Source organism: Aphelocoma coerulescens, chromosome 8 (assembly GCF_041296385.1).
Source record: "Aphelocoma coerulescens isolate FSJ_1873_10779 chromosome 8, UR_Acoe_1.0, whole genome shotgun sequence".
In the NCBI taxonomy this organism is placed as follows: domain Eukaryota; kingdom Metazoa; phylum Chordata; class Aves; order Passeriformes; family Corvidae; genus Aphelocoma; species Aphelocoma coerulescens.
In genome coordinates this window covers 16,762,131-16,786,981 of record NC_091022.1, presented here as the reverse complement: position 1 = coordinate 16,786,981, position 24,851 = coordinate 16,762,131, and the positions used below count along the sequence as shown (strand labels likewise).

General features: G+C 42.5%; 1 protein-coding gene across 5 annotated transcripts in view; it reads right to left on the bottom strand.

The window, feature by feature from the left end:
• HFM1 (helicase for meiosis 1) overlaps positions 1-24,851 on the bottom strand; it is a 67,199-nt gene that overhangs the window by 39,815 nt on the left and 2,533 nt on the right. Inside the window, exons 1-4 of one of the 5 annotated variants that reach the window (XM_069022799.1) lie at positions 20,153-20,251; positions 19,765-19,901; positions 18,686-18,725; positions 231-282 (exon numbers count right to left, since the gene is read on the bottom strand). The gene's annotated coding sequence lies outside the window, so the exon portion shown is untranslated. Of the gene's footprint in view, positions 1-230; positions 286-18,685; positions 18,726-18,918; positions 19,124-19,764; positions 19,902-20,152; positions 20,252-24,851 lie in introns of those variants that run through there. The other 4 variants (XM_069022798.1, XM_069022797.1, XM_069022796.1 and 1 more) reach the window with 4 other exon arrangements.

Genomic DNA, 24,851 nt, shown 5'->3' with positions numbered 1-24,851 from the left:
TTTTAACTTGTAAAAAATAAATATTTGTCCATATTCAAGGAACAGAAGAAAATTTGTGGGTTTTGAAAATACAGGTCTAAGATTAATTTTTAGAATACATTTTGTTTTACACATAGCATTTTTATTCACCAAGAAAGTTTATATCTGTTCAAATGTGGTTTATTATTTTGGCAAACAATGATCGAGGAGCAGATGAGAGGTAAGGAAACAATGACACTGTGGCCACTTACCAACTATGTGTCCGTTTCCTCCTCAAGGGAATTTATTTTCTTGGCTTTGTGTCTGCTCCATTTTGTTTGGAAAAAAAAGAAACAAATATTTTAGGTACTGTTGTCTTTGAAATGCTTATCCAAAGATTTCTAGAAAAAGTTTATCTTCCTCACTTTCTGCCTTCCCTGGTCACATCCTAATTATTAAATTTATACTGATTAAGGTTGAATAAAGCAACTCAACCACCAACAGTGTTTAAAGCAGCAGTGTGATCCATATGCAAAGTGTGGGGGGTCCAGCCAGTATGATTAATGGCTTGATGTAGTCAGGGCTAAGACACATATGTATTCCAAAGATAATTCTTTTAATTTAAAACTGTCTTTCCTAGGATGACAGCCTACTTACTCAGTTATTTCTAATAATCTTCCTTACTGTAGCTATGCTGTGCATTTTAAGTTAAACAGCAACAATATGCCAATTAAATTTCTGCAGACTATATGATCTGAACACCCTACAGATCCTTAGCTTTTTCAAAGTAGGTCCGTGTATACCGATTTTGTTTGATCTCTGGTTCATGTCAACCTGGTTTTGAAACATACTATAACTAGAAAATGTTTCTTTATGATATGTTAGTTATCAGGAATGTGATCTATACTGATAGAGGAGGAAACAAGTTCATGCACTGATCTTTCTTCAAAAACGAAGTTTATTCTTCTTGCATTAAGGCAGAAAGCATACATTCTTCAAAGTTTATATTTTCTCCCTATTTCAACTTTTATGATCATTGCCTTAAGCCTTATGATTTTAAATTTACTGATTCAATACTTGATAATATAATATATTTACTGATACATCACAAAAAGGTTAAGTTCAAAACTGTGTGTCTTGTACACAGGTAACAAATTGTGGTCTAGTCCCGAGGATAGCATTAACATATTATTGCAGTGCAAGTAATACACAACAGAAAGTATAAGTGAAGAAGTATTGTTCATCCTTGCAGATGATGGAACAGACACAAGCCAACCCTCCTGACTCATATCAGATACCAGGAAATTGTGTTTTACAGCACTTGAACCATGTTGATGTAGAAACTTAACGCGACTTGGCCTTTGAAATTGTCTTGTTGTAGATGCCGCAAGATGCAACACACAGGAATGATAAAAGTATCCAATATCAGGATAAGAAGAAATGGCCTCAGGTTGTGCCAGACAAGGTATAGATTGAATATTCTTCATGAAAAGGGTTATCAGGCATTGGAAAAGGCTGCCCAGGGAAGTGGTGGAGTGACCATCAGGGGCGGGGGGTTTAAAGGTCTGTAAACGTGGTTCTTAGAGACATGGTTTAGTGGTGGACTTGGCAGTGCTGAGTTCATGGTTGGACTTGATGATAGTAAAAGTCTTTTCCAACCTTAAGGATTCTATGATTATGGTATCTGTTCAGTACCTCATCATAGTCCATGGGTTCATTGACCTTCATGTACAAATCTATCCAATTCTATTGCACAAGTCTCATAATATTTTTTTCCAATTCAACCAAATTTATACCACTGTAAACTCCAGCAGTATTGTATTTTTTGGACTGAAAATCCTTGTGAAACAAATATAATTCAAAACTTTAAAGTAGCAAATGTCTTGCATTTTGGAATGCAGTAACTAAATACAGATGTTCAGATTCCAGTTGGGGCACTTGAGGCAATTGTACCAGTTCCTGATATGTTCTGAAAACAAACCCCAAAACAAGAAATTACATGAGAAACAGCAGAATGGAATGCCTGAATACACTCACATTTAAGAAATTGTCCATCACCACATGGGTTTGTTCCAAGCAAACTGTGGACTTCCAACTGCCAAGCATCTCAGGATTAGGCACAATATTAAATAGAACACATTCTGGGAAACTTCCAAACTAAGAAGTAGAGACAATGACTGAAGCCTGGGGACTTCTCACCATCACAAAGACATTTGAGTACAAAAATCCCACTGCACTTTGCCACAAAACGCTGAAGATGGTTTACACAGACTCAACTTATCCTCAAAGTAGCACAACTGCTTTGGTGACAGTGGAGAACCTGAGATATCAACATGTTGCAAAGAAAGAGAAAAACTTCTGTCACACAGAATTTTTGATAAAAATGGAAGAGGCAGCAAGGAACACAGCTGAAAAATGCAGTATGTTGACACACTACCAAAAGAAACAGAGTTAGATATGAAACACTTTTATAACAAGCTGACTACTGACAACGATACAGAAAGTAGGTGACAGCATTTCAAAGTCAAGACATTCTACATACTTGTTGATGTGTTTACAACATAGATGAAAGAGCAGTTTCAAGATTTCACAGAGAAATGCAGGCTGACACGTTGACATTGATAAAGTTTTTAAAACATCTTCTCATATAAAGCCTTGAAGAAAACTTTTTAATTTGCATATTTAGTCCAGCTATTCACTAATCGACCCTTTCATGTATTAATTCAGACCATATAGACTTATTGGTAAATTTTGTGCTAAGATATTCAGAAGAGGACACATACATTTAAATACACAGAAGAAAGATGGACTGATCAGTGGACTTTGTCTACAGAAGAACTCAGGTTTGTCATAATGGTCTGACAGTTTTGTGAGTCATCTTCTTCTGAAAAGATGTGTGTGTTTTCTGCTGGAATGTTCTGTAGAATATTGAAAGCCCTGGCTTCTTATGTAATTCTAAAGATGACTTGGGAATTTATTAAGTCTAGCACATCACTATAAAGTACGGTAGGGTTCTCCCTTCTCATTTTACCAAACAGCATTATAGTATTCACTCAAGATGCCTTCCCTTTCTGTGAAGTGATTTCAGTCCACATCTCCCATCTCATGAATGAAAGCTCCAGTTATTCCACTATTGGGTTTTGTGATCCAAGCTTGTATCAGCTCTTTGAGGGTAAAACCATTTAAAATTGTATGGAATAATTAAACTTTATGTAGCAAGAGTACATATGTGCCAATATGGCTGTTTGACTCAGGAAAATCACCTTAGACTTGGGAGACCCCCCCCAACCAAATCACTGCATTCCCCTAGGCTACAAGAGAATACAGTCATGTGTGCTCTTGTCCAAATATTTAATACATGCAAAGAGATCCAACCAAATAGCCACTATAAGTAAGCAAAGTGACATTTCTAGTGACATCAGTGATGTTTGGATCACATTTGCAAGAAAAGCCAAAAGGTCAAATCACTATTTAAAAGTGCAAAATGTACCTTGTTCACATTCTAATAACATTGAATTGCAGGAGTGGATTTTATGTAGGTCTTAAAACTGTTTAATTTAGTATGAAAAAACCTAAAGATTAAAACTTCATGTCTTAACAGAATGGTTCTGCAAGTCATACTGACTTACAAAAAATGTCAGCCTAACCTAAACTGTTGCTGCAGCATTGCTCAATGTTACAAAGTGTGAATTTCAAGTGTTTAGTAACCATTCATTACTTCTTTGCACTCATTTAAGTGTCTTGGTTTCCTGTAAAACAAGCTACATTTGCAACACTGTTGGGGTTTTAGTTTAGTCCTAGTTTTTTTTCTGTTAAAGGAATTTTTTCCCATAGCATGTTGCTAGGAGATAAATGGCCATACTTGAGAGGAGATAGCCATACTTAAGAAAAGACAAAAGGGCCCGTCCAGGCTTTTGTTTTCACCTGGCGGGCAGTTCAGTTCGCTCTCAGCGTCTGGAGAGAGAAGCCGCGGAGAGAAGAGCTGCTGGTTCCCGTTTTCGGCGTCTTTCCTTTCTGCTGGGAACAACACCGGGGATCCCAGGGCTGCTTTCCCTGCCCTGCTGGAGGCTGGGGCTGTGGCCGCCCACCCCGCTGCTGCTTCGAGCCTTCGCTACGCTGTAGCCGTGCTTGCCCTGCCTGCCTGGAGCCCCGGGGGGTTCCCCTTTTGGATACATCTCGTCTGCCACCCGGGATTTGTGTTTGTGCCTGCCGCTCCAGCCTACCAGTCCAGCCTGCTGTTTCCGAGACTCCGGGACCAGCTGCCCACCGGTTTGTGAAGCTCCTTTGTTCCACCCTTCCCCGGGATCCCAGGGCGCCAGAGCAGCCACGTGTTCCCCGAGCTCGCTCCGGAGCGCCCCCTGCAGCCGCGGGGGAACCATCGCACCTGCCCTGCTCACCGGGAGCCACCAGCGATCCCTGTCGGCTGCGAGCGGAACTGCACCCGAGGGGAAATAGCCTGACAGCCGAGAAGGCTGGGACTGGGTTTGTGTTTGCTGTTACTGCCATAGTTGTTGTTGTTTTGTTTGACTAGTTATATATATATATATATATATATATATATAGTAAAGAACTGTTATTCCTATTTTCCCACATCTTTGCCTAAAGACCCTTGATTTCAAAATTATAATAACTCAGAGGGAAAGGGGTTACATCTGCCACTCCAAGGGAGGCTTCTGCCTTCCTTAGCAGACACCTGTCTTTCAAACCTAGACAGATCTTGGCGCCCAACGTGGGGCCTGAGGGCATTAAGAGAGAGAGGTGAAAAAGGAATAACAGTTCCTGGATAACTTAATTCGGTGTGTTGGATATAGGAACCTTGGTAGGCAGCACTATGTGGTCTGCTTTGCCCTGGTTCGGGTGGCATGTGGCCGTGGCTATATTCTTCCCCTTTGCAGCTCCCTACTTGAATATGGGTCCTCTCACTAAGGCTACCATTGCTGTTATCCAGCTTGTGCTGTGGGTCGAGAAGGTGAGGAATTCATGGGTTTTTAACTTCCTCCGGAATGTGGGCACGTGGATAAATGGCTATCACACACTGAGCGCATGTTTTTGGGGTTATGTTAACAATGGTACCTTCTGTGAGGAAATGACACCAGGGGAAGTTTTCCCCCAACCCCTCAACCAGTTATTTGGACCCACCCCATCAATTTTTGAAGGGTTTAGATTCCTTCTGAACACTAACCACCTGCTGCTGGTAGGCCTACTCTATTTAGCATTCAAGGATAAGTTGAGATTGGCTTGGATAACTACCCAGACACCAGCCCCAGAGACTAGAGATCCTGCCCCAGAGCCTGACCCTGCCCCAGAACCTGACATGGCCCCAGAGAGTAGAGTTCCTACCCCAGAGCCTGATCCTGCCCCGGAACCTGACACGGCCCCAGACACTAGAGATCCTACCCCAGAGCCTGATTCAGCCCCAGAGCCTGACACAGCCCCAGACACTAGAGACCCTGCCCCACAACCTGATACCGCCCAACAGCCCACCTCAGAAATGGACTACCCGAAATGGGTGGGGGTACTGGCGAAAGGGATGCAGGAGATGTGCCAGGAGATGGGCCAGGTGCGCAAGGAGATGTGCCAGGAGATGGGCCAGGTGCGCCAGGAGATATGCCAATTGCTAAGGGAATACACCTCCTCAGCTAGTGAAAAAACCTCTCCCTGCCCCAAAGAGGGTGAGTCCGACGGTGCAGCAGTGGAACCCACGGATGTTACAACCGCCCAGGTTTCAGCTGAACCCCAAGGACAAGTACAGCCAGCAGCAGTCGCCCCTGTGCAAAGGAGGAAGTGTAAGACCAAATCAGTACGACCAGTTAATGATGATGGGGAACCAGGGCCCTCACAACCAGCAGGGGAGCCAGAGCCAGAAATCATCATTGAGTCCCTCTCGTACGACAGTCTCCGTGGTATGCGAGACGACATTGTGCGAAGGGGGCGTGAGCCTTATACCACCTGGCTGCTTCGGGTTTGGGACCTCATGGGCACAAGTGTGCAACTGGATAGTGGTGAGGCAAGGTATCTGGGATCGTTGACCCAGGACCCAGGTGTGAACCAGATATTTGTGAGGGAGCCAGGACCCCTTTCTCTCTGGGACCGGCTCTTAATGAGTGTGAGAGAAAGGTTCATTCACAAAGAGAGAATGCAGGAGTACCATCATAGAATGCAGTGGAAGACACTTGAGGAAGGGATCCAACAGCTAAGAGAAGTGGCAGTATTAGAGGTACTCTTTGGGAGGGATGGACAGCACGGTAATGACCCCGATAAGGTCAGGTGCACAGGACAGATGATGTGGAACCTGGCAAGGCTAGGGCCATCGCAATACACCACCTTCATTGCAACCATTGATGCTGACAATAACCGAGAAACAGTGGGCTCTGTTGCCAACAAGCTCAGGAATTATGATAGCATGGTCAATGGTCCACTGAAAACTCATGTCTCTGCTGTGGTCCAGGACCTCAAAGAGGAGATAAAGGAGATAAGGGAGGAGATGAGGAAGGTCAGTGTGGCACCAGTGCGAGTCACAGGCCCCCAGGTCAGAGCCCGTCGTCCCCCTGCTAGAGAGAGAGGGTACACCCCACGAGCTGAGCTCTGGTTTTTCCTGTGTGAGCATGGGGAAGACATGAGAAGATGGGATGGGAAACCCACTTCTGTCCTGGCAGCGCGGGTGCGTGAACTCAAGGAGGGAGGCACTAACCGAGGGGGTTCCGCTAAGGTGAAAGTAGCCTCAGCCTCCCGTGACCGAGCTGCCAGGTATTACAGACAGGAGGATGATATGTCAGATCCCCTCGAAGGTACCTCTAGTATGTATGCCCAGGGAAAGAATGATAACCAGGGCTAGAGGGGCCCTGCCTCTAGCCAGGAAGAGGCACGGGAGAACCGGGTTTTCTGGACGGTGTGGATCCGATGGCCTGGCACATCAGAGCCACAAAAATATGATGCATTGGTTGATACTGGGGCACAGTGTACTTTAATGCCATCGGGACATGTGGGGGCAGAACCTGTATCCATTGCTGGGGTGACTGGGGGATCACAGCAGTTGACCCTTTTGGAAGCTGAGGTGAGCCTGACTGGGAAGGAGTGGCAAAAGCATCCAATTGTGACCGGTCCAGAGGCCCCATGTATTCTGGGCATAGACTTCCTCCGGAATGGTTATTACAAAGACCCAAAGGGACTCAGGTGGGCGTTTGGGATTGCTGCTGTGGAGGCAGAGGGCATTAGGCAGTTGAACACCCTGTCCGGACTGTCTGAGAATCCTTCTGCAGTTGGGCTCCTGAAAGTGGAAGAGCAACGAGTGCCAATTGCCACCTCAACAGTGCACCGCCGGCAGTATCGGACGAATCGAGATGCTGTGATTCCCATCCACAAGATGATTCGTGAGCTGGAGAGCCAAGGGGTGGTCAGCAAGACCCACTCACCCTTCAACAGCCCCATTTGGCCTGTGCGCAAGTCTGATGGGGAATGGAGATTGACTGTGGACTATCGTGGCTTGAATGAAGTGACTCCACCACTGAGCGCTGCTGTGCCGGACATGTTGGAGCTCCAGTATGAGCTGGAGTCCAAAGCAGCAAAGTGGTATGCCACTATTGACATTGCCAATGCATTTTTCTCCATTCCTCTGGCAGCAGAGTGCAGGCCCCAGTTTGCTTTCACCTGGAGGGGTGTGCAGTACACCTGGAACCGACTGCCCCAGGGGTGGAAGCACAGTCCCACCATCTGCCATGGACTGATCCAGGCTGCACTGGAAAAGGGTGAGGCCCCAGAACATCTGCAGTACATTGATGACATCATTGTGTGGGGGAACACCGCAACAGAAGTGTTTGAGAAAGGAGAGAGAATAATCCAAATTCTCCTAAAAGCTGGTTTCGCCATCAAGAAGAGCAAAGTCAAGGGGCCTGCCCGAGAGATCCAGTTCCTGGGAGTGAAGTGGCAAGATGGACGGCGTCAGATTCCCACTGAGGTCATCAATAAGATCACTGCGATGTCTCCACCAACCAACAAGAAGGAAACACAAGCTTTCCTAGGCGCCATAGGTTTCTGGAGGATGCACATTCCTGAGTACAGCCAGATTGTGAGCCCTCTCTACCTGGTCACCCGCAAGAAGAACGATTTCCACTGGGGCCCAGAACAACAGCAAGCCTTTGCCCAGATCAAGCAGGAAATCGCTCACGCCGTAGCCCTTGGCCCAGTCAGGACAGGACCAGAGGTGAAGAACGTGCTCTACTCTGCAGCCGGGAACAATGGTCTGTCCTGGAGCCTCTGGCAGAAGGTGCCTGGTGAGACTCGGGGCCGACCGTTGGGATTCTGGAGCCGAAGCTACAGAGGGTCCGAAGCCAACTACACTCCCACAGAGAAAGAAATCTTGGCAGCTTATGAAGGAGTCCAAGCTGCCTCAGAGGTAATTGGAACTGAGGCACAACTCCTCCTGGCACCCCGACTACCGGTGCTGGGGTGGATGTTCAAAGGAAAGGTTCCCTCCACGCATCACGCCACCGATGCTACTTGGAGCAAATGGATCGCCCTCATCACGCAGCGCGCCCGAATTGGAAACCCAAGTCGCCCTGGGATCTTGGAAATAATTACGAACTGGCCAGAAGGTGAGACTTTTGGGTTATCTTCTGAAGAAGAAGAGGAGCAGGTGACGCGTGCCGAAGAAGCCCCACCGTATAACGAGCTACCAGAGAGTGAAAAACAATATGCCCTCTTCACTGATGGTTCCTGCCGAATTGTAGGCGCTAGCCGGAAATGGAAAGCCGCTGTATGGAGCCCCACACGACAAGTTGCACAGGCTACGGAAGGAGAAGGTGGATCGAGCCAATTTGCTGAACTCAAAGCCGTTCAATTAGCTCTGGACATTGCTGAAAGAGAGAAGTGGCCAAAGCTCTACCTTTACACTGATTCATGGATGGTAGCCAATGCTCTGTGGGGTTGGCTGGAAAGGTGGAATAAGGCAAACTGGCAGCGCAGAGGAAAACCAATCTGGGCTGCTGAGGAGTGGAAAGACATTGCCGCTCGAGTAGAGAAGCTATCTGTGAAGGTCCGTCATGTAGATGCTCACGTCCCCAAGAGCCGGGCTAATGAAGAACATCGTAATAACAAGCAGGTAGATCAGGCTGCGAAAATAGAGGTGTCCCAGATAGACCTGGATTGGCAACATAAAGGAGAGCTGTTCCTAGCTCGATGGGCCCATGATGCCTCAGGCCATCAGGGCAGAGATGCCACCTATAAGTGGGCACGAGACCGAGGGGTGGATCTGACCATGGACAGTATCTCCCAGGTCATCCATGACTGTGAGACATGCGCTGCGATCAAGCAGGCCAAGCGGGTGAAGCCCCTGTGGTATGGTGGGCGGTGGTCCAAATACAAGTATGGGGAGGCCTGGCAGGTTGATTACATCACACTGCCTCAAACCCGCCAAGGCAAGCGCCATGTGCTCACAATGGTAGAAGCCACCACAGGATGGCTGGAGACCTACCCTGTGCCTCACGCTACTGCCCGGAACACCATCCTGGGCCTTGAAAAGCAAGTCCTTTGGAGGCATGGTACCCCTGAGAGGATTGAATCTGACAATGGGACTCACTTCAAGAACAGCCTTATAAACACCTGGGCTAGAGAACATGGCATTGAGTGGGTGTACCATATCCCTTACCATGCACCAGCAGCTGGGAAGGTTGAGCGGTGTAATGGACTGCTTAAAACCACCTTGAAGGCACTGGGTGGGGGGAGTTTCAAAAACTGGGAGGTGCATTTAGCAAAAGCCACCTGGTTAGTTAACACCCGAGGCTCCACCAGCCGAGCCGGCCCTGCCCAATCCGAACCCCTACAAACAACAGATGGGGATAAGGTTCCAGTGGTGCACATGAGAGGTATGCTTGGAAAAACTGTTTGGGTAAAGTCTGCCTTGAGCAAAGACAAACCCATCCGTGGGGTTGTTTTTGCTCAGGGACCAGGTTGTACCTGGTGGGTGATGCAAAGGGATGGAGAGACCCGATGCATACCTCAAGGGGACCTTGTTTTAGGGTGAACTACCCATGGCTCTGTACTTGTATCAGTATCAGCATGTACATATGTATATAACTTAGGTGATGCTTGTATTTATATGGTTAAAAAGTTAAGTTTCATGTAACATGTTAGTATGAAAAAAAATTCGGGGTGGATAATGTTGGGGTTTTAGTTTAGTCCTAGTTTTTTTTCTGTTAAAGGAATTTTTTCCCATAGCATGTTGCTAGGAGATAAATGGCCATACTTGAGAGGAGATAGCCATACTTAAGAAAAGACAAAAGGGCCCGTCCAGGCTTTTGTTTTCACCTGGCGGGCAGTTCAGTTCGCTCTCAGCGTCTGGAGAGAGAAGCCGCGGAGAGAAGAGCTGCTGGTTCCCGTTTTCGGCGTCTTTCCTTTCTGCTGGGAACAACACCGGGGATCCCAGGGCTGCTTTCCCTGCCCTGCTGGAGGCTGGGGCTGTGGCCGCCCACCCCGCTGCTGCTTCGAGCCTTCGCTACGCTGTAGCCGTGCTTGCCCTGCCTGCCTGGAGCCCCGGGGGGTTCCCCTTTTGGATACATCTCGTCTGCCACCCGGGATTTGTGTTTGTGCCTGCCGCTCCAGCCTACCAGTCCAGCCTGCTGTTTCCGAGACTCCGGGACCAGCTGCCCACCGGTTTGTGAAGCTCCTTTGTTCCACCCTTCCCCGGGATCCCAGGGCGCCAGAGCAGCCACGTGTTCCCCGAGCTCGCTCCGGAGCGCCCCCTGCAGCCGCGGGGGAACCATCGCACCTGCCCTGCTCACCGGGAGCCGCCAGCGATCCCTGCCGGCTGCGAGCGGAACTGCACCCGAGGGGAAATAGCCTGACAGCCGAGAAGGCTGGGACTGGGTTTGTGTTTGCTGTTACTGCCATAGTTGTTGTTGTTTTGTTTGACTAGTTATATATATATATATATATATATATATATAGTAAAGAACTGTTATTCCTATTTTCCCACATCTTTGCCTAAAGACCCTTGATTTCAAAATTATAATAACTCAGAGGGAAAGGGGTTACATCTGCCACTCCAAGGGAGGCTTCTGCCTTCCTTAGCAGACACCTGTCTTTCAAACCTAGACAAACACCTAGGCAAATAACTTTAACATTTGGTCTTCATAAGCTGATTACAAAATACCCAATGTGAAAATAATTTTTTTCATAAAGAGTCTTATTTTCTTTGTTGAAAAGTTGCTGATAGATAAAATTCTCATGATATTCAGACAGTATTTTAATTAAATATAGATACAAAAAAATCCATCTCCTGTCCCCTTGTTTTAGATCTTCTTTTTCTTCTGGCTTTGTCTCTACAGAACCAGAATGGTATGACCAAGGAGGCTGTAAAAATCCCCAACCTAAGCTCCTTCATGTAAAAAGCCATTAAATTTCACCAAGTCACCCCCTTTTTGAGACCTGTAACTTTTCCTTTTCCCTCCACCTTTCCGTTTCTCCAAAGTGTGACCTTTGGCCTATATTCACAGTCTGTGTGCATAGACTGTGGAAGCAGAGGGATTTGAGGTAGAAACATTTCCTTGGGCAATAGAAGTGGTAACAGCAGGAGTACCAAGGAAAACAAAGTGTTAGGATAAATCTCCTCTTAACAAAAAACAAGAAAAAAAATCACAAAAAAATCACAGTGCCAAGGCATTCCTCATAGCTACTCTGTATGTATGGGGAAGAATCTTAATCATCTGTGCACAAGGTACAGAATATAGATCTACAGAACTTCAGAATTAACTAAAACTCACGGTATTTGTTTAAAATAATAGTAATTTAAAACTGCAGTGTGAGCAAGAGAAATGCACTAAAATGTTAAGACAAAGGCCAGCAATCATGCCATTTTAGAACACATATTTATCATGTTGCCAGTCAGAGCTGAGAGCTCTGCAAGGCAGATCGAACCACTGTTTTCTAGATGCCAGAGGAGTGCAGAGGCACAAGGCAGTTATCAAGATGGAACTGATGGAGCTACTACCACAATAACAACTCTGCAATAAAACAGGAGACATCAGAAAAGCAGAGGAAGTCTACTCAAAAAAAAAAAAAAAAAAAAAAAAAAAAAGGCAGCATAGGAGAGGGCTCCAAGAGTGGCTGAGGCTCCTGGGAGGGGCATCTGGACCCTGACGTCCCAGCTTCTGCAGTAGCTGCCTAGGTTAGCTTCTAAAGAAGGATCCGGGTCCGTTTACTTACATGTATTTCATGTTTCAAAAGTAAACTCCTATTTCCCCAAATATTTCAAGCTTTTAAACCAGGGTCATTACTACTGCTTCTTGTCATCTGTTTCCCAAATAGTAAAGGGAATTTGTCTCTCACAAATTTCTGCTTTGTCATTAGCTCATGGGTGTGCACTGTGTGTATTTCAAGAGTTGAAAAGACAGCTCAAGTGTCACCTGGTCCTTTTCATCTGACACTGAGGGCATGAAACATGCCTCCAGCACTAAATATAGAAACCCATACATGGGAAGCCCAGAACTATAAGCATACACATGTACTAGTACGTATTATTTTAAGACAATAAACTAATCTACAGTAATTATCTTAGGGAACAAGACAGCAGCACAATTCCCCCTTTGAAACTACCACTGCTGCACATTCAGCCTGAAATAAGCATTTTAACCATTATTCCTTTCCTGCCAATTAAACAGTTTTACAATGTGCCACTGAAAAACCAGGAATTTCAAGGACTCTGACTGATTTCCCTCTAATTGCCAACCCCCTTCTCTGGTAGTAAGGCATAGCTTTATTTTTAATGGTTATACCTACTGATTCCTTTGTTGATTTCCCAGAAACCTGCTGGCATCATAATCACAGTATAAGATTTTACTGTATATGATACTAATCTTAGGCAGTTTGGTTGGCTTTATATTTGGACAATTTGGTACAGATTCATGATGATGCTTGAGAAGTTTGTGCTTTAATTTGTTAAAACTTCCATTTTTCTGCTGAAGACTATTTCAAACAATGTGGTGGAGCAGGATAGAGTGAGGTCTGTTCTGCAGACTGAGAGGACACTTTCCATTGCTGACAGGACAGGTAAGTAAAAGCTAGCAAAACAGCACACCCACCATTAATGTGACACAGGAATTAAAACAGTGGATTTCTACCTAGAGTGGTTGAAAAATAGTTTTCATCATAGTAAAGAGACTTCCCATAAAAACCTTGGGCCAAGTTGGTATCGTCAAGTGGAATATTCTTATTATGGTGAAAATTCAGCAGGACATGGCTTTGCTTTAACAGTTCTTCCGTAATTTCTAATTCATTCAGAACAGTCTTGTAGAAAAATGCATTAAAATGAGATTTTTTTTAGGTGTAGGATTGTTTTTAATCTTAGTTATATTTTTGCCTTATCTAAATTTGTCCTAGTTTTACTTTAATAGTGAAAAATCTCTGCAATGTTATTTGCTATTGTCATAAAAACAAGCCAAATTTCCCATGATGATCTGTATAGCTAGACAGTATGCAGCATGTATCTTAAGTCCTATAAAACTGGAATTTGCACAAAATGGTATTTCTAGGTTATATTTTGACATTGTACAAGGAACTGTTTACCATATGTTTGAAAAGGATTAAAAAAGCACTATCCTCATACTAAAATGGGGAAAGGGGCTTGCTACTAACCAAATTTCTATTCATATTTACAGCATTTCAAGTACATGCTATTTTAAACATAAAAACCCTCAAGAAATATTTAAAGAAATATTGGAAAAGAGAAGAAAAAAGGCCCTGATACCAAACACAAAAGACAATGCTGCATTTCACTACTGTAATTGTTGCATTAAACCAAGCATCTAGGTTAGTAATCTACCAGTTCTCAGGAAAAAGAAACAAAATATTTCATTCATATATATCCAATTTCTCTGGTTTAAAATTAATTTCTTTCAAAGAAGGTATCAGTTAACACCACAGAAGAGTTTTTTGCCCCTTTGCAATGCTCTATAGTTCTGAACCACTGGCTGAAAATAGGACTTCAAGGCAGTGAAGGAGAGCATAAGATGAGTTCAGGAGCTTTCTGTGATTCTGCATCCATTGAATCATTTATATTTCTGAAACTCAGGAAAACTGGGTATTGTGTAAGATAGCTTGAGGGAAGAGCTTCAGAAAATACAGTCCACAGGCAATTTTCTAAAAGAATCCTCCTTACCGTAGTTCTGTCCTCCTTTTTAATATTTTAAGCTAGATGCCTTAAGTGATATATGTATTACTCTCCTTTCAGTATAAAGCTTCTCTTTGACAGACTGCTTTGGTCTGAGGGCGCCAGTGCTACCGTCTGCTGGGGGCTCCCAAGTGCTTCCTGTGCCCGCTGGGATGCTGGCACAGCTCCGCCAGGGATGCTGCCAGCTGGGCACAGCACAGCTTTCTCTGTGTGTATTGCCTCCTTCTTCTGCATGCAGGTATGGAGCATTTCTTTCAGGAACCGTGGCTCTCTGTTCCTGTGCTGGCAGCTCTTTGGACCGAACATGCAGCAGGCACAGGAAAACCCCAGACAGTCCCACTGCTGCTCTGCCTTAGTCAGTGAGCTGAGGGTTAATTCTACCTCTGTTATACTGATGTAAACAAGGAGTAAATACAGTCTTCTCTATAATGCTAATCTAAGATAAAGTATACATAAAAAAGAGTAGCTAAAGCCTGGAGTTTTGGGGCAGGGATGTGGCAGCTTTTAGAGATTTGCAATTTTTTGATTTTTATTTGTAAAATCACCCATAGGGGTTTGTTTCCTTTTTTGCCAAACAACAAGAATAAAAGAACTAGAGTTTAAAAAGCTAGAGTTCAAAAACATAAATGCCTGTAGCTTCTTCTGGGTTTAGAGTAGTAAATCCTTGTGTGCATGCATATTTGCAGATAAGTGGGCGCAGTTTTACTTGTATGGAAAACTAAGTGTGAGATTAAAATAACCGTTCTCACATCACTGACAACTTCAAAAATAATATAAATGCCACAAGTATAAAAGATATGACAAGAAAGGTGTTTGAAACAAAGTCAGTTTTCCAGCTTATTAATTCTGGAAGCTGATTCTCCTCTATATCACTCTTTTTCAAACCACTGATGCCAAAATATGGAAAGCATGAATACTAGCACTGTAGCAAAAAAAAGAAAAAACAACCCCTAAATTTAAAAAAATGAGGATCAGTGGGTAAAATGCAAAAAGAATCCAGTTTTAAAATGCAAATAAAATATTATACTGTTCAAGAAATAGTGTACAATATCATGCTTTCCTAAAATGAACCTTTAACTTGAAGAAATTAGTCTTGGTAAAACAGAAGGCCAATAAGAAACAGGTGAATTTTCACTCACAGAAGATACACAGGAGAAGAAATTCAGCATTATCTAAGACCATAATAGTCATAGCAGTAGAACAATGAAGTTACAATTGCCTAGAAACAGCATAGGAGAGTGGGAAATCTAGACTTGTACACTGATTTAAATAAAAGCCTGCATGTATGTTGTTAGATCATATTGGAAGTGACATTGTGTTAAGAGGATTCAGCCATTGAAGTTGTACTGATGTAAGCTCGGGCAGGATTTGGCCCTGCCTATCACATTCATTATACATAAGCTGCTCACTCTCTTATTTTGCTCCAGTCTGACCTAATGGCTGTCCCTGCTGTCTGGGATGCTGACTTCATCCTTGACCCTGGCTTTCTTCCACAGCCTGATTCTCCTGTGGTTGCATATTACTGCTCTCATTGCTCTAGCAATCTGGTTTTTAACCATAATTTCATCCTCACTGAAGTCTCCCAGTAAGAAATCTGATCATTTCAAGCTATCATTGAAGCTGTTTGCTTTCCTAATTTGAAATACTTGTATTTTCACCTTAATGCTTCTCAGTATAAGAACCCTGAAGAAACATTAAAATTAATCCTCTGAAGGCCAATTTTAATGTAAAATTATAACAGTTTTCATTTTTAGCTATCCCTACCAGCTCTTCATTGATTGCAGGATCTGTTAAAAAAAAAGTCTCTCCTTGTTTTCCTCCATGGATTTTCTCCAGACTACCTTTTCATCTAAGGGCTGGACTTTTCATTCCACCTCTCCTTAGGAAGTAACTTTCATCAGAGCTGTGTGGATACCCAATGCTATCAAGTAAAGCTGTTACACACAGCTTTGTTCGCATTGGATATATGCGAATACAGATAGAGTCAGCAGAGAATAATGTTCCCATTGGTCAGTGCTGTGCAAGAGTGCACTGGGATAAACAGACCATCTACAACACAGAATACCCCTAACTGTGTCCAAAGGGTGTATTTTGGATAAAAAACAAGAGGAAATTGAGTTTTGTGAGTTGAGAAGGAATGGTTAGGACACAAAGCCTGTGGCTATAAGAATATTGAATATAATAGCGATCAGAAAGGCTGAGAGGCTATGCCTTTCTTCTGGCATGAAAGGCAGTGTTCATAGTGGAGAGAGGCATTACAGTTGCCTTATTTCCTTTCCCTTACTCAAATCTCGGAAGGAAGACACCCTGCTAAGTTGTATGTTTTCCCAACAGCTTCACAGTCCTTGCAACTAGAACAAACATGAAGACTTCAGCTTTCCCCAGCCGCTCCAAATGAGCACGGTAGTGTTCCTGTGAGTTCCCACCCCCAAGCCCCCATTTAATACCACTGTCTCCATTCTGTTCTGTCCTTTGTTAGAGTGCTACCAGCATTGTTTACAAAACTGCTTCTGCTAGCTGAAAAAAATCCTTTTCTCAATCCTTCCATCCAATCCTATTGCTTTCCCATTTGTTTTCAAAATTCATATGATAATACCTGTTTCTGAGTGACTCCTTTTACTTTGATAGAAATTTCAGTCAACAGAGGGTCAAAAGAGAGAAGATGAGAGATTTCTGTGTCAGAGAGCAATATCTGAGAAAGCCATGGACTTGCATAAAGATCAGTTTGCTACCACATTTGTACCAAAGCCATGTTTGTTGAATACAGGCACTAGTCACTAAGTAGCTGACAACTCCTGTGGACAAAGTATGAACAGCAACTGTTGCATCCCTCCTGCCCTTTTCAGGGAATGCTAGTAAATCTGTTTTCAGTTAGGCAAAATATCTGGAGTACTCCCTGTGTTACTTAAATCAAATTAATTAAATTAATTTTCCATTTTCTTCTTAACATTAGATATTTTAGAAATGCCTATTGGACAACAATATTTCCTTCACAGGGCTCGCTGCTTTCTTGAATAGTGTCAGAACTTTTGATTGATTTAACTCATAGCTTTCATATTTTGTAGCTGTAATAGGAAGCACTTTCATAGTGAGCACGCATACTTCTGTGGCTGTACCATATGGTACCACTGCATACCACAGAGTGAAGAACAGAACTAAAATCAGAATGTAGACACCAAAAGCCTCCCTGGAAAGCTCACGTGCAGCAAAACCCACTACTTGGAGCATGCTCACACCAAATTACAGCACTAAAATATTTCCTCACGAAGGATATGAAAGGGATCCCCAAACTCAAGAAATGGTGTTGTGTAGGAGGAACTTTGGAACAACTAATATCCTATATGCCTCCTCACAAAAAACATACTACAGCAGAAAGCAGGCAACCAGATATAGGCAAGGCAGTGTCACATAATAAAATTTTCTAGTGAGTTTCTCTGCTTAAAGGGACACTTGAAGACTATGGCACTTGAGGGCTCCAAAATATTAATTTTTATGTGAGTGTCCTGTCTATTCCAGATGCAGCCATATGTGCTATATGGTCCATTTCCTCCCCTGTCTGGAGAGGGCTTGTCTGAGACACCTGAACATGTAACTTGAGAACAAGAAGAGCGTGGCTCCCACTTATTTGCCAGAGATCACAGTAGACTAGAAACATGGCATGCTTTTCCATGACAGAAGGGGGAGAAGCAGAACTGCCTTTCCACATCATCACATCCCTGCCCTCCCTGTGCCAGAGCCTGAGAAAAGCCTTCTGCTGTATCCTGACACAGAGCTGGGCCTGTCACATGGGGCTGAAGCCACAGTAAACTTCAACATGCTCCTCTGCCAGCCCACAGAAGTTAGCACCTTCTTCTGTCATTAAAAGAGCCACCTCACTGTAGTTTTTCATACAATAAAAAGGAAACTAGTTTTCATTTCATCACCTGTAGCTAGGAGTAACAACAAAAAAAGAAAAACAAAAACCCCCAGACAATTGTCTTTAAAAATAAATCAATCAGTCAAGTCACAGCAAACTACTCACAAGAGAATTCATCCTTGGAATTTAATACAGAACAAGCTCTGCAGTGCACCAGTACACATTTAAATAAAGCCTTTCCAAGGCATGATATCCTCTCAGTGAAAGAAAGAAAATTCCAAAGCACAAAACCAAAAAAATGTTCTATATTCAAATTCAGTACTGTTATTCCTACAGTAGCTGGTAAGCACTGCAGTAGCATTGAAGGCAGCTGACGTGGAGGTATGACTACTTTCAGTATTAGAGATTTCAAGAAATTAATTGCTTTTCTCAGATTTTAGTGTTGTTGCCCCAAGGAAAAATTGAAGTGGCAACAGGAAGAAGTTACAAATACATCACAGCCCAGAGCAAGGAATTCCTCTGATTTACTGTTGGGCTAGGACAGCCTAAAAATTAGGTTGCTTAGTTGCCCAGACTAGGATATATGGTGCCCAATTTAAATTTCTATATTTGCTTCCTTTGCCCAAAGAAGCTGGGAGGCTGAGCCAGGAGCACTTACAGTTATGTGCAAAGAGAGCTACCAGGCTCAAAATGCATGGGTCAGAATTTACCTGGTCTGGAAGGCTTCCACGGAGAGTCTCTGCTCTACATCTTTGCAGTGGAGGGGAGAAGTAAAGGATAATCAATATGAGTGTAGCATTTCTTCCTCAGTAAAATCTCCATATAATAATCTAGGCATAATATAATCTTGAGGTGCTGGGAGGGACCTCCAATGTGGGCAGGACCTCGCCAGCTGGGACCTGAGCTCAGCAGGGCGGAGACAGCCCCCACACCCCTCTCTCACCTTCCTAGGCACAGAGACAGCCCAGGACATCAGCCCACAACCAAGCAGGGCTGGAGGGAGCAAGAGACCAGCACTGTTACAACACCACCAAAACCCAAGTCAGTGACCCCAGGCTGGGCTGAAATAGAGAGGTGGGCAGGGTGGGGGGAGGCCCCAGATGGGGATGATCAGGGCCATCATTATTGTATTGACTTTTTAAAAATTAAACTCCAGAAATGAAAATTGCAGTGTCACAGTATTCCTTCATCTTCAAAAATTAATGTAATGAATACTTTAGGTTTAGTGTTTTCAGGCCTTAGTCAATGTGATAAAATAAAATAAAATAAAATAAAATAAAATAAAATAAAATAAAATAAAATAAGTGGTTATACAAGCTAGCATGACAAATGGGTGTTTTTTTAAGGAATTTTCTCATTTAATAACACCTGGTCGTGTTAAATGGCAGGAATTAATTAAATTATTAAATTTTGCTCTGACCATAATTAGGTCCACAATGACTATGCAGAGTTTAAAATTTTCAGAACATCCTTTGCCTTCCTGTGTTATCCAAACCAGGCTCCTCCAGGTAGCTGCCTGACCATTTACACACACACACAAACATGCTTATCTACCTTGCACATGCTGCTAACAGCAGCACACAACCTAGTTCCAGTGCCTTCAAGGTTACACATGTGTTTAAAGTTAAATTTCACATGCAAAAAACTGGTTCACGAACCAGTTTTCATGTGTACAGTTACAAGCTCATTTCTTAGTCTTGATAAGTTTGAGATGTTGAGAGATTTCCACAAGATGTGCTCCATGGTCTTGCTTCCAGAGAAGCATTAATTCAGTAAATTCAGTCCATACCAAATCAGCAGTGTCAAAATTCAAGCCAGCAACTTTTCCTGCAAAGCATCTTCAGGTCTCTGCACCAGTCCTGCAGCCTGGATGTTCTCCTCGGCTCTTCATTTATGGCAGTTTTCCTGTCGTGGATTTCAGAGGCTCTGTGGGTGAGATGAAAACTCTGCTGGGGTTAAAGCATACAGTAATAAATCCCTGTGGGCTGCTCTGTAATGTTCAGCAGGTATTTCACATCTGGACTCTCACTAGGATTGTTACCTGAAGGGAACATTAATTGCTGGTTACCTAAATGATGGTTTACAGGCCAGGTGGTTTCAGGCTGGATTGTGCTGCCACAGAGTTAACCATCAGTCTGCAGACCAGCACCTCTGCCCAGAGGAGACATTTTCCCTACCTGCTTCTCCCTGGCATTCCTTATAGTCTTCCTTAGGCATCTTCTTTTATTCAAAATTATTTCAGTGTGTATGATTAAAGAAGGTATTAAATTTCTCTGCCTTTCATAGGCATTTCTTGGAACTTAGTGATGGGGATAGGTTTGTCCATTTTCCAGAAAGTGCCTCTGCCAAGGAGAAATGCATAAAGAAAAGAGTATTTCATCTGGATAACCCAATGTTTCCATTACAATCACATAATGTCTAATTATGTACTCCATAAATCTTCATATTTTGTTATGAAGCTCATAATAACAAAGTCTGATAAATAGATTCTCTCCCCTGGCCACTACCAATTGAGTAGAAAAAATACTTATTTATGAAGCTTTATTAATAAAATCTGAATAATTCAAAAAGCTTCTTCAGTGAAGAAACAGCATATTCCTATTTGCATATAAATGAAATGATGCTTTAGTGTCAGAGTGAAGAATTAAATAATATGAATTTTTACAGTGCAATCCTGACAGCCTCATAAATATTATGGTCATAAGTTGCAGTTTCCTAAAAATCTCATTTTATCTTTTATTACAAAAATATGACCAAAAGACCAAGTCCTACTCATTTTACATGTGTGAGTATTCCCAATGACAACACAATTATTCAGTAAGTGAGGTTACCAGATTCAGCCTTATGTCAGCTACTGGAGCAAAACCACAGTGTTATCTACATATCTATTAGGAGACTAGAATCTCTTATTTAATTTAACCATGAGGTAAATCTTGTGTGTTGGTAAAATATATGAAACAACAAAGAAAACTGTAGCTCTACATTCCAAGAGACAATATACAACATGAGGAAAGGAAAAGCACACAGCTAATACATGTAAGATGCCAGCTTTGCCCTTAGTTAGACGGGTACCAGTTTGGTCAAACCAAATATTCCTGTGAGGTGTAAGCAATCACAAAAGCTGCTGCAATTATATGAACACTTAAATGACTTCAAATGGACAGTTGCTGCTGAGGAAAGCTCTGGTTTTATCTATTTTCTTTGAAAGATGGAAGAAGTTTCTGAAGCACAACCCCAGACCAGCTATAGAGAGAGCTGAACTGGATGGAGCACATTCTCCTACAGGTCAAATAAAAGTGAGTGCCATGACACTACTTAAGAAACTTCTCTGAGAAATGTTGTGCAGTCTCAGCATCTGAGACAAGAAGTGGGTGCCTCCATAGTCTGTCAGTGATATTTTTCCAGCCACAGTGCTGTGCAAGTGGGACAGAAAAGTCAAATACAGATGAGGCATACATGGAAAGGAAAGCTAAACTTGGGGTGGTAGAAGGAAAAGAATTATTTATAGATGTCTTGGAGAGTTTAAAAAGTATAGAAATTTATTTATAAAGTCTAAAGGAGACTATGGGAGTATATAGTCTGATCTCCTGTAAATTACAGGCAAGTGTACTTAACCCTGAACTAAGCCTGCTGTACTCAAAACACAGCCTGTGTTTGGCTAGCCTGTGTTTTCCAGGGAGGCACTGGGTCTCAGTCTGAAGACACCCAAAGCCAAGTCATCAATGACAGCCCTTAACTGTTCCAAGGAATACTTATTGTGAGTACTGAACTAGGTACTGAAAACCATTTCATTTTGCTTGATTCCAGCTACCAGATGTTATTCCTTCTTATGTCCCTCTGGTGACCCTTATATTCAATATTTTTTCTGTGCATATATGTATACAGTTAACTCACCTTTCAATCTTTTTATTCAGTGGGCAAGTTAAGGTTTTTAGTTCTTCAATTCATTTCTCAAAGCATTTTCTCTGACTCCTGATCACTCTGTAGCTCTTCTCTATATTCACCTCATTTTTTCAGTATTCATCTTGCAATGTGAGCATCAGAACTGTGCACACCATGGCTCAACCACCCTTAGCACTTTGCACATACAGGGAAAAATTGTTACCACTAACAGCTGTGCTCTGTCTATAAGTCAAGGTTTGCACAAACCCCTTCTGCTACAGCAAACTCATCAGCTTACTCGGCTTGGCTTTTTTAAAAACTCTTCCATTGTGTAGGAGAGCCTACATTCCTTATTAGGTATATATCAATAGATTTTATTAAAATATACTTTGTTTGAATGAAACCCAGTTTATAAAAAGGTTGAGAACTCCTATGTATCTTTGCCTGAAGTAATTTTTATATCTCTTTTTAACTGCCTTTAAATAGGCTGTAGAGACTGCTATTGTGGTATGTTTTCTGACACCACAATAATTCTTGATATTTCAGATATAACTGATCAGGAAATGCTGGCAGAGACAGTCACTGCCACATTTGAATGCATTATTCTAGGGCTGCATCATTTGCATGTGAGACCAAAGCTGGCAATCTCAGTTTTCCTGGTTAAGAAATGGAAAATGAAAAACAGAAAAAAGGACTTTAGTCCCATGGTTTTCAAATCAATCTCTTCATGTTAGTGCAAGACTCATGAGTCCTGAATGATTGAATTTGACAGTATTCCTAAAGGGCACAATAGCATGAAGAGATTTGTCTCAATCTGGTGCCAAAGAGAGCAAACTTTTGCCATAGAATCATATTACTAACAAAAAGTAATTAGAAGTAGGAAAGCATGTGTCATTTAGGCTAATGAAATCTGAATAGTACATTTAACAGTCTCTACTGTCATTAAAATTGAATTTTGTCTATGTGAATATATGCATATTTCTAATACTGACAGGACAACAACTGCTTTTATTTGCTGATTTCTAAGTAGTTTCTGACTTCTAATTCTAAGTTTCTAATTTATGAACAGATGTTCTTGGCAGCAAGGGGATGTTAAGGATCTCCTGCCTCTGTTTGTGCTGGATACAATTAATCAATTACCATCCTGGATCTTGCTTATTGTTTTTCTAAGGCTGGAGGACAGTACAAAACAGGGAGACTTCCAGTTTAATTGACCTAGGAAGAGGTTAATAGATGTGCTCTAGTGTCAGCACAGATTCTTTTAGGCCTGTCAGCAGATACAAAAAGTTTGATTCAGCTGCAGATTCTGGCAGCAGTGGATGCAATCACACAGCAATGTTTGGATCCTTTCTTGGCAAGCTCCCAGATGTGGACTTTGGCGATTGCTTGTCAGCCGTAGGGAACATTCTGCATGGGCCTGGCTTGTCATTTGGCTTCTCATCCTTCGTATCCAGCCTAGAGATAAAGCCACAACAGAAGACAGTGAAGCAGTTTGGCTCACAGAGAATTAGATCTGCTGCTTTGTTTGTCATATTTAGTCGATGCAATGTCTTCTTTTCCTTCTGAGAAGTTCCTACCACGGTTCATGGTTGGAACTAGAAGCTCAGTGTTGAATGAGAAGGTGGAGCCTTCTCTGCCCCACAAGTGAAAGAGTTTCTGCTTATCCAAGCCAGCAGCAAAGGAGGAGTGTCTCATGCTATAGCAAAGGCACAGAAGCTGTGCAGATGCAAAGCAGAAGCTGTACCTTCACCTCTTCTACATTCATTCAAAACAGAGCAAAAATAAGCTAAAGCTACTTAAGCAAGTACTGGAAATGAAACATATAATCTGTCTCTCTCCTGTGAAAAAGTACATGGAGAAAAACATTGATTAAGAGGTGACTTTTGAGAAGATATTCCTATGAGAAGAATCATATCCAATTTGACTTAACTTCCTCCTTAAACAGAGGAAAAACAAAAAGGTAAAAAGTATTTCATAAGACATAAATGAAGGCAAGCATCAAGGCTGGCATTTCTGGCAGGCTAAAAAAAAGTAGGGCAATAAATTAAGAGACAACATTAGATTATACTACGAAGCCAGTTATGCTTGTGAGAACAAAAAAAAAAAAAAAAAAAAAAGAAAAAAAAAGTAAATTTGACATGATGGAGAACCAGAATCACTGGAGGATGGCATGAGAGACCACAACATATTTGGATCAATAAAAAAGAAGGAAATGGAGAGGAGCTAGTGATCAAGCTAGATAAATGACCTGGGTCTAAATGAAAATAATTTTAGGTGTTGGAACCAAGATAAATTTAGACATTGCAGGGAAGGAAACAACAGCCAGAAAGATAAAATGAAAACAGATTTCTTGCTGTGTAGAAATGTAACTTAAGTGATGAGGAGGAAGTTAGCGTGGATATGACTGACAGAGAAGTTCCAATAATGGGAGCTGCACAGAAATGGTGGCAATTTGGTATTCCACATAAGGACAACTCCAAGGCAGGGAGGCCAAGGAAGTTGGCTGAAACCCTGACCTGGCCAGGAGGCAGCAGAGCTAAATGTGTAATCTGTAAATAACCAGCAGCTATTTTGCAAGTATTAACTGGAAAACGTAATTCCTGGTTCAACAGCATTCAGAAATGGCTGTAGGTAGATTGTCCCAAGAGGTTAATTTAGAATGATGTTGCTTGTCATTAGCACTAGGACAAACCTGCACTCATGAATGCTTATGGTGCCCTTTGAACTTCTGTAAGATTACACAGATAAAAGAAAGAACAGAATTTGGCCTACAGTATTTTGTCATTGCACCTCATTTAATTAATGTTTGGTATAATCTGCTTTTAAATACAGTCCCCCTTAACTAAAATTACTGAGCTAACATACTTAACTTCACTAAAACTCAAGCTGCCGCACTGACTTACTAGAGCCCTAAACAGAAAGTGCAGATTAGAACAACTGTTGAGAAAGAAAAATGCACACATCAAACCAAACCTGGCAAAACCACCAAAGCAG